Source organism: Topomyia yanbarensis, chromosome 2 (assembly GCF_030247195.1).
Source record: "Topomyia yanbarensis strain Yona2022 chromosome 2, ASM3024719v1, whole genome shotgun sequence".
NCBI classification, from domain to species: Eukaryota; Metazoa; Arthropoda; class Insecta; order Diptera; family Culicidae; genus Topomyia; species Topomyia yanbarensis.
The window spans coordinates 168,859,485-168,875,486 of NC_080671.1; the positions used below are offsets into that span (position 1 = coordinate 168,859,485).

The following is a 16,002-nucleotide window of genomic DNA, read 5'->3' on the forward strand; positions in this document are numbered from 1 at the left end:
CCAAATTTGCTGCAAAACTTCAACTTTGCAGCAAATCAGACAAGTATCACAAATACCAAAAAATCTGTGATACTTGTCTGAAAAGTAAATTATATTGCAATGAACTTACTTGCTGATTATTATGTATTACTTTAATAATGTTATTATTGTAACTTCATAATTATTGTTGCATTTTCCCCATTGAGTGAAAGTTATTTCCAACCTCTTTTTAAAAAGGTCACACTTTTGATTTAAAAATAAATTAGGATAAATATTCTAAAATTTATTCAGCAATAGATATATTTTGATTATACAGTTTATATGTACAACTTTTGCTATTATTATCTACACTGATTATCGAATACGAGGTAATTGTAACATCAGCTGTATATTACACTAAGTCAAAATTCTGAAATATTTAAAATATAACAAAAACCAGTGTACAATACACGAATTCTTCGTCGTTTTCTGCGATGAATCAAATTCGTGCATTACATGTGTATTCGAATTTAAATGTTTCAAATTATGAGTTCCAGTTTAGTAATATTGTTCAATTCCAAAATAGCTGATGAAATTTTGGACCGTACCAATTTATTTACATATTCGATTCTAGTAAAAACGTAGGGTAATGGGAGCAGTGCGGCCAGGGACAGTTTACGTTGACGACGAAAAATGAAATTTTTGTATATCTTCGTTATTTTGCAATATTATAGAAAACTGATAAAACCTATAAATTTAGACTGTCTTCGACTACGCTTTCTACGCAATTGAGTTATTGTGAAAATTAAAATCAATTCAATATGGCCGGGTGTTTTAGTAAAATAAGATAATGATCTTCAATAAGTGTAAATAAGTAAGAGCCTTTTGGAATATTGCTATTATTATTCACAAATAAACACACAAAAAATATTGTGTTATTTAAATGTAAATGAATGTAAAATTAAATCTGTCCACAAATACACATGACTTGGCGAGCTTCCTTTAACGAATTTTATTGTAATTTTACACGTTGATTGAAAGTTCAGGAATCAGTAGCGTCTGGCTCAAATGGCACGTTCCCCATGTTGATCGGAGATTTGTGCCTTGCCAAGAATCGTCTTTTCATCATTTTCCTGATGGGAAGGATTGGGGAAGTGGTAAGGTTAGGGGTAAGGAAAACAACGACACAGAACAATTAAAACAGAGCATTCTGCACCCCCGGAGTGATGCTGAACAATCTGCAGGTGCTACAACAGCAGGAATAAAACTTCCAACCCCCGGAGGGATTTAGAACCTCTACTTAAACAGTGAGCGGAGATATCAACACCCCCGAGGGGATATTGAGATAACGAAACGACAACACCCCCGAAAAGACATTGTCATTCAAATACGGCTAAAAAACTATAGCTCTTTACCACACTGGGTTAGGAACAAAAGCATATCCTTAAATTTCAACTCTCTGTACATAGGTTCATCTATGTATGGAGAACCAAAAATCCGGATGCGCAATTGCATTAATACAGGGCAATTGCATATCAAATGATATGATGTTCCGTAATCGGATTCACAAAGATCACATGAATAATACTCAGCGCGCTGAATAGTAGCCATGTGATAACTGAGTTTGCAATGTCCAGTCAGTGCCCTGACCAGAATACTGCAGTTGTGCTTGGAAAAATGCAACAAATTTCTTGACATTTTCGGATTCACATCCGGCAGAAAAGCCTTTGTTTGAACGCAAGTTTGCAAGCTACGCCAATGGTTGGCATGTTCGAATGCAGCCCAAGAGCGAATCTTGTGCTTTATCCAACTTATTGACAGTGGTAGAACTGGTTCTGGACTAACGAAATCAGTCGCAGCGCCAGCTCTAGCCAATTCGTCCGCCCATTCATTTCCAGTAATACCGGAATGACCGGGTACCCATAGAAGGTAGATAGCATTTGAAATGCTAAGTTCTTCGATTTGAGTTCGACATGCGATTACTAATTTCGATCTCGAATCTGCTGAACTAAGTGCTTTCAGGGCAGCCTGACTGTCAGAGCGAAAATAGATTCTTTTACCGCAAATTCCCTGTTGAAGTGCGGATTGTACGCCACACAGAATCGCAAAGATTTCTGCTTGGAATACGGTACAGTATCTACCAAGCGAATGAGATTGGTTTAATCTCATCTCATGACAATAGACACCAGCACCGGCTCGGCCCTCCAACAAAGAACCGTCCGTATAACAAACTACGTATTCTTCAAGTTGTCGCTCCATCCAGCCAGACAGCCATTCCTCACGAAGAGGAATTCTCACATTGAAAGTTTTAGAAGGAAAACTACATGTGAGTGTAAGGTCACTGGGAGCAAGTGTATATTCATCCCAAGAAACCATTTGGGGCCACAGTCTTGTGTGGCTAGTTACACGATCTATTGGGTTACTGTTCCAGAGCCCAGTAACCTTAAGACGATATGCACAAGAAAGTGCTTCTTGTTTCAGAAACACATGTAGTGGTTTTATGTTCAAGAGTGCCTCGAGAGCAGCAGTAGGTGTTGTCGAGAACGCACCAGTCATCGCCATCAAGACCAACCTCTGAAGATAGTTTAACTTTGATTGGATTGTCATGACTTCTCCCTTCTGCCACCAAACAAGGCACCCGTATGCCAGTATTGGTCTAACAATTGTTGTGTAGATCCACTGAATGTACTTGGGTTTGAGTCCCCAAGATTTGCCGAAAGCCCGTCTACATTGGCCAAAGGCCATGCAAGCTTTCTTGATCCTGAAATCGATGTGAGCTGTCCAATTAAGTTTTGAGTCGAGAATTACCCCAACGTACTTAACTTGATCTTCGACAATAATTTCAGAGTCAAAAAACTGCAATGGACGAGCTCCGGTTGTAATCCTTCGTTGCGCGAAAAGCACCATTGAGGTTTTATTTGGATTAACTGATAGTCCAACATGAAGACACCACCGCTAAACAACACATAAGGCTTGTTGCATCAAATCAAAAAGTGTGTTAATGCAAATACCGGTGATCATTATATGATAATCATCGGCGAAACCATACGTCGGAAACCCAAGCTCATTTAGTTTTCTCAACAAGCTATCGGCGACAAGGTTTCATAGAAGTGGTGACAGCACACCACCTTGAGGACATCCGCAGACACTCAGTTTCCTCATATCTACTTGTCTTAACGAAGGTACTCCATGATCTCGTGCTGCTTCCACAATGGATTCGAAAACACGTTGTCAAAAGCACCTTCAATATCGAGAAAAACTCCTAAACTTGATTGCTTTTGTGAAAAAGCTTTTTCAATGTTGTAGACAACATTGTGTAATAGGGTGGTAGTAGACTTCCCCCGCTGATATGCATGTTACATTGCATGCAGCGGGTGCTCGCCCAAGCTACCATCCCGAATGTAGTGGTCGATTAAACGTTCCACTGATTTGAGAAGGAAGAAGGTCAGACTGATCGGTCTAAAGCTCTTTGCCTCCTCATATGTGACGCGGCCACCTTTGGGAATGCATTTGACAGTTATTTCCCGCCACGCTAATGGAATGTATCCTGTTGCAAGACTGCAAGTAAGAACCTTTTTCAAAATATGCTTGAAGTGTTCATTTCCTTTTTGTAGTAGAACTGGAATAATTCCGTCCTTCCCCGAAGACTTATACGGAGCAAAACTTTCAATCGCCCATTTGATCGATTCGGTTGTCACAATTCTACGAGCAAATGCCCAAGAATCAGAACTGCCTGAAAAGAACTCAGGGGCAGTCGTCAGTGATGGCTCCGTACAACCTGGAAAGTGTGTGCGTCAAAAAGACAGTTGAGTACTACATCTTCGTCAGACGAGTATTCACCATTAGCAGTTCTAATGGAACTGACATGAAAGTCTTTCGATTTCGAAAGTAACTTATATAATCTACTAGTCTCGTTGAGACTTGAGACATTTGTGCAGAGGCTTTTCCAACCACTTCGCTCAGAGGATCGAAGGGCATTTCTGTATGATTTGTGAGCCAACTTAAATGCCTCCGACCCGTCCCTGCGTCTGCGATTCCAAGCTCTCCTACATAACCTTTTGAGTCGAACAAGTTCAGTATTCCACCAAGGTGTTCCTCTAGAAGCACGCATAACTCGAAGCGGACAAGCCTCTTGGTATGCTGCTACTATGAGTGAGCTTGTTTTATCCACGACCTCATCCAAATCACTTGGAGATTCAATCGTCGGAAGATACCCATGAAACCTAGTCGCCAAGCCCTCTTCGTAGAGGTCCCAATTCGTAGATTTGGGATTACGATAGGTGACGATATCTAGCGAGACGTTTAAATGATCAAAGACTATGTACTTATGATCAGATAACGACGGTTCGAGCTCGTTTGGTACGAGCCAGTTTGTCAACTCATGCGTAATACTGTCAGAGCAGAGAGTTACATCTAACACCTCTTCTCTGCCAGCTCGTGCAAAAGTTGGGCAGATTTGTACTACTTAAGTATTCCATCAATTCGGTGCCTCTCAAATTGATATCAGAGCTGCCCCAAATTATGTGGTGGGAATTTGCATCACTGCCGATTATGAGAGGAAACCCATTTCTGCTACAGTATGATACAACCCTTTTGAAATCATCAGAAGGTGATTTATTGTTTATGTTGTCAACAGTCATATTTACCATGACAGTACAAATATCACGAGTTGTGAGGTCCGATATAAGACAAGCGTCAATTGCACTATTCGCAAGTATACATGCACGAGGCATTTCACGTGGATTTGTCATGCCATTTTTGTTGAAAGCTACGAAGACGGGGTTAAGTAGCTTTCCAACATAGAAGTTTCCTTTATGGAAATACGGTTCTTGAACCAAAGCTATGGAAGCTTTCCCTTCCTGCACAAGGCGAGATAGATTCATAGTTGCTGTACGTTTATGCTGAAGATTAATTTGTGCTACTCTCACCATATTCGATTACAGCACTACATATTTCATCATCAGCACTTGTTGTACAGCAACTAGAAGATACCAAACACATTGGCTTATAATCGCATATAGCGAACCCCGAAATGGGTATTAGGGACATGAACATCATTTGAATCCCACGATTTGCGAAGAAACGAACGTCCACTATGTCAGAGATTCACATAACACAGCAAGGGTAAGACCCACGACACTCCGTGCGCGACTGGCATATTTTAGTCCTGCCATCCATTCAGTCCTCGGCACGGAGTAACACCTTGACTTGAGGACTCCTGTTTTCAGTCGCCTCCTACGACATGGGAACAGGAACCCAGTGGATCAATTCTTGGTTGGCATACTTCAACCCGCCGGATGCCACACGGCCTCTAAGCTGGTTTTGTCCGGAGAAAGATAATAGAGTTATCAACCTCCTAGTGGACCACAGCCAGTTACTGGGGAGTTCGCCCGACTCTTCCCAGGCTCCGTTCGCCGTTGAGAATATTTTAAACCCCCTCAACAATTTTACCCATAGCACGGGTCGCATGACACTATGGAATTGGGGTTCCCTGTTTGGTGTTACCACCGGAACAGGTAGTTCGTAGTGTAATTCTTAGCCGGTTGAAACAACCACTACCGACACTACACGGCTTATCTAGGCTGTTCGGTGAAAAAAGCTGACATTGATGGACAGCTCCCATAGATGGCCGAACAGCCACATTCACAAATAAACACACACAAAATATTGTGTTTTTTAAATGTAAATTAATGTAAAATTAAATCTGTCCACAAATACACACGACTTGGCGTGCTTCCTTTAACGAATTTTATTGTAATTTTACACGTTGATTGAAAGTTAGTTTCACTATTGAAAAAACCAATACATATTAAGTATTTTCATTCCAATATTGTCATAAAATTTACGACATGTGAACGGCTGAGAGCAATAGTAGGTTAAAAATTCACTGCGAGCAAAACCGGTATACATTTTATTAAGAGCAAAACTTGTTTTAGTCGCAGTCGGAGCAGAAATGGGATTACAAAAAATCTGAGCGCAAAAATGGAGAAACAAGAGGAGAAAAAATATTCATCACTAATTCGTAAAAATCATCATCAATGTGGGTCATCATTTGAAAGGGGGAGAGGTCAGTAGACATCGGAAATTAATGATTAACGCCGTATGAAAACTCAAAATGGCGACTTCCGGGTCCCACAAAATATAGAGAACCAATATCAATATGGAAGGGCGTGGTCAGTAGACATCGAAAATCGATGATTAAAGTCATTTCGAAATCCAAGACGGCGACTTCCGGTTACCAGAAAATAGAGAGAACCATCATCAATATGAGTGTTATTTGAAAGCGGGTGCTCCTCAGATATCAGAAATGTATGATTAACGTTATTTTGCAATCCAAGATGGTCAAGATACATCGGAAATCGATGATGGTTTTCACTGTTTTGTGGTGACCGGATGTCGCCATCTTGGATTTCTTGGAAAATTTCGATCATCGATTTTCGATATCTACTGATCATCCTCTTTCAAAAACACCCTAATAACGATGATTTTTACTATTTTATGGTAACTGGAAGTCGCCATCTTGGAATTCAAAATGGTGTTAGTCATCATTTGTCGATACCTACTGACCCCTTTAAAATGACAGCAATATTGATGATTGTTTTCAATGTTTTATGGTAACCGGAAGTCGCCATTTTGGATTTCAAAATGGCGCTAGTCATCAATTTCCGATGTCTACTGGCAACCTGCTTTCAAATGACACACAAAATGTCTGAATAAAACATATTTCTAACGCCTGATATGAACATATGTATTATTTTCTTAGCGTAAACTAAGGCATAACACTATTTCGATTGACTTTAAGATAACTCGCGTTAAACCTATAGTGGAAGAGGTGGAAAAGCTAGTAAACGTGAAAGTAGAGCTCAATTTAGATCAGGTGACCTACATACAATTGCACCATGCGAGAAACTCCAGAAGTTTAGTTCAGGTGAAAAACTTCATGGTGAACAATATCGTGCAACACGACATCGATTACAATAGCATTAACGGTTTCGTGACTTTTTTTTTATACCTAAACGCTTTTGTAAGGTAACTTCGCACCCCAGAATTAAAATCGCTCAAATATGCCTAATTTATATCAAGTTTATAAATAAATTGGATAGTTTTATTCTAAAATCTTTCGTAAAGTAGCCTGTTTAATAATATCCGTGATTTGTCCATGTTATTATGTAATCTTTCATTTTTTATAGTCTTTAAAATACGCCAAAATTCCCTTTTTCCTTAATATTGTTGTAACTCCTATAGTTTCTAACCGATTTTGAACATCTATAGGGCGTTGTGAAGATTTTTAAATTGCCTTTTAAGTAGTACATTGTTAAAAAACCGGCCAAAAAGTGTATTTATTCCGATGCTTTATTGAACACCAAACGCCAATACTAAGAATAAAAAAACAGCAATATGCAGTAACGGAGATATAACAGGAGGGCGCCGAAGGAACATGTAGAACCTGTGCATTGTACATTAGAAATGATCGGGCTTCAATTTTTTCGAACCCCAGCCCGACCCGAACTCGAGAGCTAGAAAATTGAAAAACCCGAAACCAAAATTTGAAAATCCTAAACCCGGCCCGAGCCCGAACATTCTAAAATTGCAAAACCCGAATACGAGCCGAACTCGGGAATAAAAATTTTATGAAATCCGATTGTATAATGAACATTTCCAAATACACATTTCAGACCCCCTCCGAAATTTTTTTCTGGATCCGCCCCTGCTTTACAAATGCAGAATAATCGTTTGTTGCAAACTGAACCAATGGAGCCGAAAACGGCACGCTTTTCGAAAACTTCCCGAGTATCTCACCTCGTCGCTCACTCCTCTGCCAGGAACCAACAGGTCTTTTGAAAATTATCCCACTTATAACGGCACTAATTGTACTTTCACGGATGCATTTATGAGCAGTTGATGATCACACATTTAAAAAATTAAATCACCCCTTTCGAGCCGCATTGTATTGTTGGGTGTCTTACATTGGCGCACAAGCAAAACTTTAAAGAAGAGAATCGCATTTTGGTTCCGAAAGGTTGGGGAGTAATGGGGTAAATTATTATTGGTACACTTGTACTCGAAGTGGGTAGATAACCTCGAAAATTAGAGTAGATTCCAACCCCACTGCTACAGTTCCATTCAATTCGTAGTGATGATTGCATAATACGTACGCTTTTCGCGTGAGAGTAATTACGGTACGTACATACATATTTAATTGTGCGAACAGTATGCACTCTGACGACGAGCGAACGGATGAATGGCATAACAACTCACCGGAAAGGATTAGCTAGCGAGGTGTTGTTTTTCGAATTGGCGTGGCACTGATGATAGTTCCCATTTGAAGCTCAAGTTCAGTTGTTCGGATTCGTAATTGGACATTACTGCCTATATATGCCTATTGAATGCTGATCGAATAAGTACTAATTGCATGTGCAAGGTAGTCAATGTGAAGTTACATTAACATCATCTTTCGAACAATCCATCAGAGTAGATCATCGATCCTTTCAGCATTCCACATACTAAGGGATCATTGCAAGTAATCTTATGTTGGCAGTCTGCTGAACAAAATATGAAAAATGATTATCTCGAACACCATGCTAATTCTCCAGGTGCTACGATAGATAGGGTGACCTGCTGCTTATAATTTAATTATTTTGGGTGACATGCTGCTTATAATTTAATTATTTTAAGATGAAGTCAAACCTGGCAAACTAGCTCTTCTTTGACTTTTGATCAGATTGAAATTTTGTTGAAGGAATGCTCACCTATAAACTGCTTTATCACTTTACCAATCATTCCTGGAGTAATGGGGCGCTATTCTCACAGTCACGTCACCTAGTGACTAGAAGTAGTTTTTCTTCTAGTCACTAGGTGACGTGACCGTGAGAATAGAGCACATGGTAGCAAATCTTTCGATGAGATGGAGCTGTAATGAATCTTCATCACACTAGTTCGTCATCGAAGAGTACATGCACATCAAGCATAGACTAACAGATCGAACACTAGAACACAATTAATCGCCAATGGTCTATTTAAATATATATTTTAGTTGGTGCAGCTATCGTATATGCGACGTTGGATACAATGACATATGAAGGTGGACCCACTTGCAAATGACTGGTTCGGAGAGTACCTATAAGATGTAGTTTGTATGTTTTGATGATATTTTTAGAGGAATTTTCTCATAACGTTCTATCTGTTTGTCTGTGTTTCAAATGTATGTAAGTTTTAACTGTACGATGATCTTGATACTCTGCAACAGTTTGAAAAGACAGTTATAACTAGCAGCCACCATGTGTTTTGTCCTGACATAATTAATAGTCAGTGTGTAGAATTCTCACAACCTTTCTTTTGGATGACGAAATGGCCTCTTCTATTACTCTTGTCAATTAATATTTACAGACGATGATTTTCAAAAGTGGTTGCAGCTAAAATGAAAAAAAAACGTTTTTAATCCACCTAACAGAGCGATGAGACATTTCTCATAACTTTCATCACTCTCTTCTGATATTATATCTATTGAGAATATTTAGAACTGCGATGTTTTTGATAACACATGCAGAGAACTAAAAACTGAAATTGTAGCTCTTGATATCACGCTACCTCTGAAGTGCATGCGTGCCTAGTTCTAACTTTACTTCGATATCGACTTTTCTAAAAGTGACTTCCCAGTAGTATATTTGATTTGAATTATTATCGCTCATCCTAATGCCAAAGACCAAATAAAAAACTCTCGAAACCCGTTAAAGAAAATCATCATCACCAGAATCTTCGTTTCCACGAAACTTTTCGATAACCTTCCGTCACTTGTGTTAGTGTACTGGGTGCACGCTGCTCTAAAAATCTAACGAAATTGTCTTAGGGCACCAGCGAGTCTCATTCCGAGCCATTGGCGCGATTTTCGGCGGGGTAAATCTGTAAAAAATTCTAAAAACTAACTTTTATTCCAGAATTTTTAGTTCACCAATTCGAGAAATCGTGCTAACCGCAAGTCATGAAAAAAACTGCGTTGTGGAGCGACGGTCACTAGCCCGTTAACTAAAGCTACTAATAATTTTCAAATACTTTTTAATTTTTACAACCTTATTAGGGAAAGTTGTTTAATAAGCTTTTGTAATATTGTATAGGAAAAAAGCTCAAAATTTCTGTATTTTCTCAATCTGCAACATATAAGTCCTTAAGTATACCAATTAATTTAGGAAGCCCTTGTAACATAAACTATCGCACGAATAGGAATAGGATCACCAAAATGTTGGAAGAAGTTGATAAAATAACCCCTTGAAAACTACCAAAAAATTGGTGTAGTTCGATGCAATTGAAAGAAAATATCCTCAGAAAAATGGGGAGTAACAGTGAATAATAAATACAGTACCCAAATAGCAATTCTAGTTTTATGGCACACTACAAAGGCATTCTATGTTTTAAGAAGGACTTCAAGAGTAACATAAAACAACAATTGTTACTAGGGTAAAGACCCGTTTTTATCAGCCTCATGGTGTGTTTTAAGCTGACATTGACTAAATCGGGACATATTTCTTTCCTTCTTTATAATAAACTGAATATTCTTCCCTTCCCTTGATCTAGTTTGATAGCTATTTCTGATTATATAATATAAATTTCTCTTAAAGGGGCCTTCTAGCGCAAATTAAAAAAAAATATTTTTTTCTTTTTAAATATTTGCAACTTTAAGGTAACAAATATATGCTCAAGAAAGGGTTTACTCAAATTCAGCCTTGTTCGTCTGCTGGAGCCCATCAAACATATTTTCATATGAGACTGACAAAACAACTTTTTTTTGCATGAATGAATATTACGTGTAGGGAGTATATCGAGTTTTAAAATGATATTTATGAAATGTTCCTTAATCTATTTTTTTATCTTAAACAACTTTCTATTGCGAGCTTCACAAACTCAAGCTTTGGATAAAATGTAAAATTTATTGTTTATAAATAGTAGAAGATCATAAAAAGTAAAATCCTAATATTTTATTTTAAATAGCCAAAAATATGTTGATATCCTGAACACACGGAGCCTTCATGTCTTCAACAAAGTGGTTTGTATAAGCACTCCCCAAAATTTTGCTGAAGACATCAAGTCTCGAACTAGATTTGTTTGAAGAGTAAATTCTCCATAAATACTTCGTAGAGGATATAACGTCAAGTTAATTTTATCAGATGATGAGCTGTTTAACGTTTGTGAAATTCATCGAAGATACTAAACCTCCGGAATTGGCGGTTGCAAAATGATGTAATCTTGACCTTAAATTACTGTTTGCGAACATTTATTTTACCTATTCATGTAATTGGTAACACAACAAAAACAAAAGCTCATCAAAATTGATCAGGACCTGCTAGAGTCGAACGGAACGCCATTTTTCATAAGTTTTACTCTACTTTCGGAAAGTGTTATCCTCGTTATTAATCATATTACGTTTTCGTCTCAACTCTACGCATTCCCACAATAAAGACATGTTCAGTAAATGTTGAATGCTGTGCAATTTTTCAGTGAGCAGTTCTATGTTTCATGTTTCTGTGTTTCCAACTTCGCTTCCTATTAAAAAGACCCTAATCCATATTACAGTACATCCATTCAAAAGTAAGCTCAATATGATAGGAAATCTGAGGATTACGATTGATTTCAGAGCTCTGGAATGAGTGTCTATTGGAATGTTTTCAGGCAGATATTTGATATTGATGTGATTAGACAACTGTTAGATCAAGACCAATAGGTCAGTTACAGGTCAAGATCCATCAATCCAATTATTTTTTTGGGTGGGTGGCAAGGGGTGGAGTTGTATCCCGAAGCCTTCTCTTGGATACGCCGTTGCTTGGAGTTATTTATATAGTTTCACATTATATAAGATATGTTTCAGATCGATCCGATGTTTGTGACTTAGAAACTTTACAGTCATCAGGTTCGCGCGCAAATGAAAATTTTTGCATCGATAATTGATCAAGTTCCATGTAGACAACTTGGAATTGTTCGGCGGTTATTTCTGGCGATTGTAGATAGAAAAAGGACATACGAAATTCGTTTTATCGAAATAATATTTGGCTTATTTAAATGCTTAACTACTATATTGAACAATAAATAGGCGACAATGGGTAATCTACAAACAACAAGCTATAACTTTTAAAGTATTCAAAATAGATATTTGATGACTTCAGTCAAGTTATTCGGAAAAGTAAGAGCTACAAATTTGCCGAAGACATCATTTCAATACAATCACTTCCAAGAAAATTTATAAAAATATCTCACTCGTAGGTGGATTAATCAACAAAAAATAATACCAAAAGAAAGGCCATATTACATCCACCAAATTCTCTGAAGATACTATTGACCTAAAATTAGCCGTTTTGGCGTTAAAAATAGATTGCCTGTTTTTGGTCTTATTTGTGGCTATGGGAAATGATAAATGTCCATATTTAATGATAAATATCTCTTTTGGAAATAGTCCAATAATTTATAGCTTATTCGAAAGGTATTCGTATAAGCTGCCCAAAAATATATAAAGTGTTAATATATGTTTTTTTTTTTTCAATTTGTTTATTTGATAAGGCACGTATGCGTTAGCTTAAAGGTGCCATTTTTTCATTGTTTTACATTTTGAATTTCTTAAAACTAGGGGGTTACACATTTCAATATTATTTTGTTTTTATATAATGAAACTAAAAAAACTTTACAGCTAACTTATACATATACAAGAGGGTATAATAAAATATTTGTAAGATATGGGGGACGGGTCATTTTGTGTGTTCTTTGTATAGTAATTCACTTTATGATTTTTAGAAGGGAGATTGTAGGAGAAATTAATTATTAACTAAGCGGAACATTTTACAAGCTTATTAACTAGAAATAACTAGAAAGAGTGGTTCAAGATTAAGGGGAATTAATTAGGGCAATTTTAAAGTAGTGGTACTGTTGGGCATTTCTTAACGAGATTAAATATTGATCAATTAAAACTAAGCACTTAAGTTTTGGGAATATATTCAAGGGGAGAAGGGGGTGAAGTCATACATCTGTGTATCAGAGACATGGGAGGGAGAGCGGACAAGACTGAACGGGGGGGTGAGATATAAACTTTCAGTTTCCGGCATCAGGAATTAACGGCCAGGATTACAGATTCGAACGGATTGATCAACTAACACTAGAAGATAGGGGGCACATAAGTTTTGGGAAGATATTCAAGGGGAGAAGGGGTGAACTCATACATCTGTGTATAAGAGACATGGGAGAGAGGGTGGACAAGGCTGAACGGGGGGGGGGATATAAACTTTCAGTTTCCGGCATCAGGAATCAACGACCAGGATTACAGATTCGAACGGATGTATCAAGTATTGGGACGCCGGGCGGTTTTCCTCGAACCGGCAGGGGTTCCTCCAGACGATTTCGTAGTACGGCTCAGATACGGATCGGGAACACAGCGCTGCGTGTGTGATGTTGTACTGTAGATCTCGTGTTGTTGGTTCATTCGACAGATGTTTTGTCTCGTCTTGGAGTCGTATCAAACCATCGTTGGGGTACGGTAGGCGGAAGAGGGCACTTCTGGGAATAATAAGAGAAAAGATAGGGGCATTTAAATTTGGATATTGATGGTTTTGAGGAACGTGTATATAAGGGACATGTAGAGAATATCGCGGCTTGCTAGTACATCTCGAACCGGGACATTGGGTGATCTTCCTCGGGCCCGAAGGGAATCGAATAGTTGAGATCTGGCAGAACAGTACTCGGCGCATGCCCAGACAACATGTTCGATTTCGTGATAACCGTTGCCACAAGCGCAGATACCGCTATCCACGAGCCCAATACGCCGGAGATGTGCGTCCAGCGTGTAGTGATTGGACATGAGCCGAGACATCACGCGAATGAAATCCCGACCCACATCCATCCCTCTGAACCAAGGTTTCGTCGATACCTTAGGGATTATCGAATGTAGCCACCTTCCCAGTTCACCATTGCTCCATGAAGTTTGCCAACTTTCGAGGGTTCTCTGATGAGTGATACTGAAAAATTCGCTGAAGCTAATTGGTCTTTCATATATGTCACCTTGTAAAGCGCCCGCCTTAGCTAAAGAGTCCGCTTCTTCATTACCTGGAATGGAGCAATGCGAGGGAACCCAAACTAAGGTAATCTTGTACGATCTTACAGACAAAGCACGCAGGCGCTCCCAGATTTTCCCCAGAAAATATGGAATGTGCTTTCTAGGTTTCATTGAACGGAGAGCCTCGATTGAGCTGAGGCTATCCGAGACAATAAAGTAATGATCGGTGGGCAAAGTATCAATGATCCCAAGGGTATACTGAATAGCAGCAAGTTCTGCGACGTAAACTGAAGCAGGATCATTGAGTTTGAATGAGGCGGTGAGGTTTTGATTGAATATACCGAAGCCAGTGGAGCCGTCGAGGCTTGACCCGTCGGTGTAAAACATCCTGTTGCAGTCGACTTCTCGAAATTTGCTATGAAAGATGCTTGGGATCACTTGCGGACGTATGTGATCCGGGATTCCACGAATCTCGTCTTTCATGGATGTGTCGAAGAATACAGTTGAATCAGAAGCATGAAAGAGATTGACACGGTTGGGATAGTATGAAGAAGGATTGATATTTTGTGCCATGTAATCGAAGTACAAGGACATAAATCGGGTTTGAGAATTGAGCTCGACAAGCCTTTCGAAATTTGCAATTACTAACGGGTTCAAGATATCGCATCGAATGAGCAATCGATATGAGAGTTCCCAAAATCGATTTTTCAGCGGAAGGACGCCCGCCAGCACTTCTAAACTCATCGTATGTGTCGAGTGCATGCAACCCAAAGCAATACGCAAACAACAATATTGGATTCGCTCTAGTTTGATGAAATGTATGTTCGCAGCGGAGCGGAAACAGAAACTCCCGTACTCCATCACCGACAATATTGTTGTTTGGTACAGCCTGATCAGGTCTCCTGGGTGGGCACCCCACCATGTTCCGGTTATTGTACGGAGAAAGTTGATCCTTTGCTGGCACTTCTGTTTCAGATACCTAATGTGACATCCCCAGGTTCCTTTAGAGTCGAACCAGACCCCGAGATATTTGAAAGTTGAAACCTGAGCAATAGTTTGACCCATTAATTGAAGCTGTAGTTGCGCTGGTTCACGCTTCCTTGAAAATACGACTAGCTCAGTTTTCTCCGTGGAGAACTCGATACCTAGCTGGAGGGCCCAAGCAGACAAATTGTCCAAGGTATCTTGCAATGGTCCTTGCAGATCGACGGCTTTGGAACCTGTAATAGAGACCACACCGTCATCTGCAAGCTGCCTTAGCGTGCAGGAATTGACAAGACATTCGTCAATGTCATTCACGTAAAAGTTATAGAGAAGGGGGCTTAGACATGAGCCCTGGGGAAGACCCATGTAGCTAATTCGTGATGTCGATAAATCACCATGCGAAAAATGCATATGTTTTTCTGACAGCAAGTTTAGCAAAAAGTTGTTTAGAGTCGGTGAAAGACCATGCTGGTGCAGCTTCTCAGAAAGAATTTTGATAGAAACTGAATCAAAAGCCCCCTTTATATCTAGGAAAACTGATGCCATCTGCTCTTTGCTAGCATAGGCCATTTGAATTTCTGTTGAGAGCAACGCAAGACAATCGTTCGTCCCTTTGCCTTTGCGGAAACCAAATTGTGTATCTGACAGTAAGCCATTTGCTTCAACCCAATTATCGAGGCGAAACAAGATCATTTTCTCGAACAACTTTCGGATACAGGACAGCATTGCAATCGGTCGATACGAGTTGTGGTCGGAGGCTGGTTTTCCTGGTTTTTGAATGGCGATGACCTTCACTTGCCTCCAGTCATGAGGGACAATATTACCCTCAAGAAACTTATTAAATAAATTCAACAAGCGTCTCTTAGCAGAGTCTGGCAGATTCTTTAACAAGTTAAATTTGATTCTGTCTGGCCCTGGGGCTTTATTGTTACATGACAAGAGAGCAAGTGAGAACTCCACCATCGAAAACGGTGTTTCGTTCGCGTTATTGTGAGGGGACGCGGCGCGGTACATCTTCTGTGCCGGGGCGGAAT

General features: G+C 39.2%; 1 protein-coding gene across 1 annotated transcript in view; it reads left to right on the forward strand.

Annotated features, from left to right (window-relative positions):
• The window catches only part of LOC131682066 (uncharacterized), a 311,928-nt gene that overhangs the window by 197,448 nt on the left and 98,478 nt on the right, over positions 1 to 16,002 (forward strand). The gene's annotated exons all lie outside the window — the stretch shown is intronic.